The following is a 7161-nucleotide window of genomic DNA, read 5'->3' as shown; positions in this document are numbered from 1 at the left end:
AAAATAATCAAATTATTTATAAATTTATCGAATAATGAAATACAAATAAATATCACATTTTAAATACATGAAATGAAAAAAATATATCCGATTTAAATATATGATATGAAGTCTAAATCAATTTTATTTAAATACAGGCCGAGAGGGATGAAGAAATTAAATTTGATTTAAATACCTGACAAGAAGGAATAAATTAGATTTGCATTTATTAAATAACCAGAGTACCGTATAAAGTGTATATATATGATATTAAAGAATTAATAAATAAAATAAAATATTTTATTTCTTTAAAAAAATAATTGTGATTTTTTACAAATATAAGTATATGATTTTAACTATTATATTTATTAAAAGTATCAATTTAATATTAATGTCTATAAAATATATAGACTTTTTTGATAAACATTTAAAAAAAATTTAAAATATTTTAGCATATACCCATTCACCATCAATCTGAAAATCTGGCAAACAAAACACATATATTTATTATTAATTATTTATAAATTAAAATATTAAATTTATACAATCATGTATTATAATATAATTTTTAGTTATTTCGTTTATAAAATGTAAATATTTTATTAAAATTTTTCTGGGAGAAAATCTATGATATTACCCGTTAACCCACGAAAATATTATAGTTAACATAATATACTTTTATAATTTAAAGAATAAAAATTATTTTAATTAAAATGATTTTCTATTATTTAATTTATACTTTTATATTTTCAAATTTAAATTTATAACATTTTTCAAATTCAAATTTATAACATTTTAATATTGATTCATTATTATTGATAATATTTTTTTAAGCACAAAATGACTTATAAAAATATGATTGTTATTTTAATATTGATTCATTATTATTAATAATATTTTTTCCATCACAAAATGACTTATAAAAATATGATTGTGATTTTAATATTGATTCATTATTATGAATAATATTTTTTTCATCACAAAATGATTTATAAAAATATGATTGTTTTTTGTTTATTAATTTATCTATACTATGTGAAAACTAGTTTATGGTTAAGTTGTTACTCAAGGTTATTTAAATTATCAAAAACATCCCAGGATTTTATGCCTTGTAAGATTAATTTAAAAGGAGGACTTATCCACTAAACTCTAAATTACGATCATTTCCATGTTTTACAAAATGAAACATATAAATTGCATTAGTCAATACTAAATTAATAGTGGTTAACTAGTAAACGATCATTTGAATCTTATCTTACCAAGAACTAATAATAATAAATTAAAATATAGATAACCATTAATTAATTAAAATATAACTTAATTATTTTATAATACTTAAATTATTTTTATAATAAATATTATTAATTAACAAGTTCAAAATTAATAATAATAATAAATATTATTAGTTAACAAGTTTAAAATTGTATTAGTCAAATTATATAACTTTATTCATAAAACAATAAAATGGATAAACTTAGTAATAATTAAGTGAAAATTGATTCAAATTATTAATTTTTATTTAATATATATTAAAAATATTTAGAAACTTAAAAAAGCAATATAAATTCATTTATTTATTATATATTTAAAAAAAAATTGTGTTTATATAGAGATTCAATTTTGTTTGAATGTATATTAGTTTATCTTTACAAAAAATAATATGTTTCTTATTGGTTGAGGTCTTATTATGGGTTGTTTAGTAACTTCTATTTCTATTAGTTACTAATTTTTTCTTTTTGGTTTTCTTTCATTTTTATTGAACTTTTTTATTTTGATTTTTTTTTCCTTTTTCTATTATTTTCATTTTCATGAATTATAATTTTTTTCCATATTTTCAATTTAAGATTACTTATTATTATATTAAAAGCATATTTTAATAAATTTAATTATAAAAAAAATTATATATATTAATAAAAAGTAATATATATATATATATATATATATATATATATATATATATATATATATATATATATATATATATATATATATATATATATATCCCTTGGAAAAAAGTCGTAATTTCTATTAATATATAAGAAATTACATTTTGTAGATGCTTGAGCATATGCATGTGGAGGCAAGATTGCCTATCAAGTTCAAAAGAACAAAAATGATCCAGATATGTATTCTCCACGCAGGGAGCCTTGATATCATTTCATTGATATCTGTGTCTGTTCTCTGTATAGAGAAACTGTATCAAAAATATTCCATCTCTTTTCAGAGAGAGAATTTAAACAACAAAATTGGTACCATATGTCTTAAACAGTAGTTCAAGTGCAGTAAAATATAAATAGCAGAATATATACAAGTGTTTTAGCAAAAAAAATAAATGGGCCTATAGCCCATGTTCTCGAAGATCAACAAAAGGTCTGTGGTAATGCTGGTAGAAAGTCCCATCGATCTCTTCCTGTATCAGCCAGTCATCGCTCTGTCTAAGCACTGCCTCTTTGGATAGGAAATATGCCCCCGAGTTGTGCTCCCTGTAAATGTGATGACAGGTAAATGAGTCAAAAGTAGCAATCAATCTGTGAGCCTCATCCAAAATATGCCTCAATGAATATGCATTGCAATGTGATGCTCTATTTAACCAATTGCAAACAATTTTGGAATCCCCAAAGAGTTGTAGATGTCTGCAATGCTGTTCTAATGCAAAATGTATGAGGTGTTTTGCAGTGCATAATTCAGCAAAATTGTTTGTTCCCCTCCCTAATCGCATTTGTATTTTGAAGCAATGAGATTCATTAAGGTATAGTATGGCTCCTCCACCACATCCCGCCTCTTGTGCGGATCCATCAAAGTATGCCCATGGAATAGTCTTGTCAATGTCTTCAGGCTTGATAATACGAGGGGGATATTAGTATCCTCCTCGAGCAGGAGATCAAAATCCGCAGTGGTACTGGTCATGATAGCAGGCCAGTGTGGGTTCTTTAAATTAAATATAGACTGATTCCTTGCGATCCATAAAGACCAGCACATAAGTAAAGGCATATTTCTGGCTTTGCCACTGTGGTTTTCACACCATAGATTCCAGGCATCCATGATGTTCCTACCTTGCCAGTTTTTTAAGAAAGGATAGTGAGCAATAATGTAGCTCCATTGTTCCTTGATGATGGGGCAATTTAGGAAGAGATGTTCAGTACTCTCCTCGTCATTGCAACAGAGATGACACCAGAAAGGACCATGGAAAGCTCTCTTCATCAAATTGAGTCCAGTAGGAATCTTGTCAAACAGTATATTCCACATAAGTAGGCGGGCTCGTGGAGCAGCTTTGAGTTTCCAGAGTATTTTCCAAGCAGGGTTGATGTGCTGAGGTTTGAAAGGTTCCATCAACTTAAGGTATCCATCCTTTGGAGAGTAAGTATCGTGCTTAGCATATGCCCAGATAATCTCATCTGGTCCTTCCATTATCTGAATATGTGCCTGAGTAAGGGATTCAGTGTAATCATACCATTCCTGTTGCCATTGTTGTGGTATGTCCAAGTCTTGTGCTGTTTTCCAGGCCTGTAATAGAATGGAAGAGTTGTTGTTGTCTGCTATATGTCTGATATGAGTGATGTTCCTGTTGTGAAGGTGTCGAATCAACTCTGCTGGCAATCTGTGCGCATTGCCACAGCCAATCCATGGGTCTGTGCCAATACAGACTGCATTACCTTCCTTGATTCTCCATGTTGTACCTTCCCGAATGAGAGGAATAGAGTTGATTACTGCCTTCCAGATGTTGGATATACTGTTTGTGACCCTGTGCTGTTGTCTGAACTAGTCCATCATATCCACAGGCCAGATGTATTTTGCATGAGCCACCCAGGTCCAGAGACTATTAGTGGTGATGAGTTGCCAACCGAGCTTAGCCGCCAGTGCTTTGGAGAATAAGTCCAGTCTTTTAATTCCCCAACCACCCCATTTCTTGGGCTTGGCTATCGTGTCCCATTTCACCCATGCAAATAATCTGCCTGGTTGGTTACCTTTCCAAAGAAATCTGCAGCATAAATTTTGTAGTCTGTTCAAGATTCCTCTTGGAATCCATGCAAGAGTCATCCAAAACACAGGAGTAGCTTCTATCACAGCCTTAATGAGAACAAGCCTTCCCGCACGAGAGAGGTATATGTGATACCATACATTAAGGTGTTTCTCCACTTTGGCAATAAGCCAGGTCCAGTCTGTGATCTTATATCCATATGGTTTGAGTCTGAAACCCAGATATTTCAATCTGTCCTCCAACTTCAGTAAAGAGAAAGGAAAACGTTGTGTTGTGAACACAGTCTCATGTTGCATGCAACCAATGGCTGTAAGTGTAGACTTGCTGTCATTAATAATCATCCCCATTGCCTGCTGAAAAAGATTGAAAATATTTTGAAGGGCCATAGTATCCCCAATACTGCCATTTAAGAAAATGAGAACGTCATCTACGAATAAGAGATGTGTGAGAATACAGTTCTCAGTGATCTTGATACCTGCCAACTGACCCCTGCTCCTTGCCAATCTGATAGCTCTGCTTAGTCCTTCCATGATTAGTAGGAAAAGTAGTGGGGAGAGTGGACATCCCTGCCTGAGTCCTCTCTCCGATGAGAAAAACTGGGTGGCTTCCCCATTTAAAAGAACACTATAAGAAACATCTGTTATGCAGCACATAATCCATTTGATAAATGTATATGGAAAACCAAGATGAGTCAGTAAAAGTCTGATATAGAGCCAATTTGTTCTGTCAAAAGCCTTAGATAGGTCCACTTTCAATATCATGCCTTTCAATTTCCTCATATGTACCGAATGAAGGAGTTCCTGGGCCGTGGCAATGGCCTCATGTATCTATCTATGCTGAAGGAATGCAAATTGTTCTGAGGAAATATGATTGGATAGAATAGGCTTAAGGCGATTTGCAATGATCTTGGCAATGATCTTGTAAAGGCAGTTGCAGAGAGATATGGGTCTGAAGTCATTGAAAGAGGTAGGATGGTCTGATTTCGGGATGAGGGCAATAAAAGTGGATTTGATGGCAGAGGATAATCTGCCTCTCCTTCTACAGTCCTCCACAACTTTAAGCAGGTCATCCCCAAGGATTTCGAAGAAAGCAATATAGAATTCGATTGTCCATCCGTCAGGCCCGAGACTCTTGTCTTTCTTAAACCATTTGATAGTAGCCTCCAATTCTTCCTTAGACACTTCCTTTGTAAGGTCCTCAACATCCTCCTGTTCCACAAATCTTGGAAAGTGTTCTGCCAAACGCATTATTTCCATGATATTAGCAGCCCTCGGTGCCTTGTATATGCTTTTAAAGTGAGCAGTGGCTAGACTAGCCAAATCCTTCTGAGACGTGACTGATTGTCCCTGTTCATTTTGTAGCTCCCAAATGGTGTTTACTGCTTTCCTTCCATTGGAAAATTTGTGGTAGAACTTAGTATTATCATCTCCTTCAGTGAGCCAGATTGCCCTGCTTCTGAGTCTCCAGCTCTCCTCTCTATCCTTCAGTATTTGGGTCCGCTTCTTGATGAGGGAGGAGTAGTGTTCTTTATGTTCTTGTGATATGAATGTGCCATCCGAGGAGTCTTCATGAGTGGCAATGGCCAGTTCTGCTTCATGCAGTGTGTTGTCATCATTCTTCCGCTTCTGATGTGCCCAAGTTCTAGAAATCCCCTTTAGAGCTTTCAATTTTCGAATGAACCCTTTTGAGTGGTCCTTGTTTTCCGGAATAGGGTGGGATTGTCAGTTATCTGTTACCAACTGTATGTAGGATGGGTCCTTGAGCCACGAGGAATTGAATTTAAAATGGCTTTTTGTCCTTTGACTGTTGTCTTCCAGCTTCATATACATAGGGCGATGGTCAGATATACCCCCTATCCCAACCCATTTCCTGATGCGTGGGTGGGTATTCAATAACATTTCCTTAATGAGGTATTGATCCAGCCTTCTTACCAAACTATGATCTCCACTTCGATTATTTGTCCAGGTATGTTGAATCTTGGCAGATGGGATGTCTACCCAATGATGATCCTCCAGCAAGGTGGAGATCGTATCAGATAAGCCATCCACTTGGGCAAGGTGTCCCCAAGATTCACTAAAACCCAAAGAGAAATTTAAGTCTCCACCCAGTATGATGTTGTCAGCCTGCAGAAAGTCTGTGTCTAATAATCTTCTCCAGAAATTTGCCCTATCCAAACAAGGACCATATACGTTCATGATACGGAATTCAGATTCCAGCGAGGAGGAATATATATCCACACCAATATATCCCCTTCCTCCCCATATATTTCTGAGGTCAATAGATTTGTTACAGAAACCAATAGCAATGCCCCTAGATTGCCTAGTCGCATCTAGAGCATGAAAAGTCCAATTCGGCATCCAAGAATTTAGAAGGGTAAGAAGGGCATCGACCGAACAGAGGGTTTCTTGTAAAAAAATGATATCCACCAGATCCGAAGTAAGGAGTCTCCTGAGTGCTAGTTTTTTGGGAGGGCTAGCAATCCCTCGACAGTTGAAAGAAAGGATCTTCATGGAGGGTGTGGGAGAGGGCCATTCCTTGCTCTAAGGGCCCTAACAATAGTTTGTTGCCTCCCCAGGGCAACCTCCTCTCCCGCCATATGCCTGGCTCTAGTGAGGTGAGATGGTTACCCCTTGGATGGTTTATGCAAGGTAGGGGTAGCTTCCAGGTCCAAACCAATCGCATCACACCCTCTATCCCTGGATTTGGGTCTCAGGGAGTATCTAGGAGATACAGGGGGAGAGGGGAGGGGTCGTGAGGGGAGGGGGGATGATGTAGGAAATGGATGACAGGGGGAAATGATAGGGGGTGGTAGGGGAAGGGAGCAATGTAAGGGGGAGGAGAGGGCCCATCCCGGGATACCCTGAGACAAGTGCTCCAAAGAGGATGTGCAGGTGGAGAAAGATGGAGATGTATGGGGATAGGATGCATTAATATAATTATGGGATGCAATAGCAGCAGTAATATCAGATGAAGGAGTAAAGAGAGAGCAAGATGTAGATGACATACCCGGTGGAGTGATATCCTCCTTGGCCGGACTGGTGCTCGTCGGTGGAGGAGGGGATGGAGGATTTGAAGCTACAATCCCCTTGTCAATGCCCGAAATGATAGAACCCCCTTGAACGTCTTCAGCAGCCATATTGGTCTTCTCCACATTGTCTTCCTTTTCAGGCTGACTAGGAATGTCTTTGGGAAATTCCGCTTCC

Source organism: Pinus tabuliformis, chromosome 3_2 (genome assembly GCF_031772625.1).
Source record: "Pinus tabuliformis cultivar Carrire ecotype Pingquan chromosome 3_2, CPIR1, whole genome shotgun sequence".
Lineage (NCBI taxonomy): Eukaryota > Viridiplantae > Streptophyta > Pinopsida > Pinales > Pinaceae > Pinus > Pinus tabuliformis.
This window is presented reverse-complemented; position numbering follows the sequence as displayed.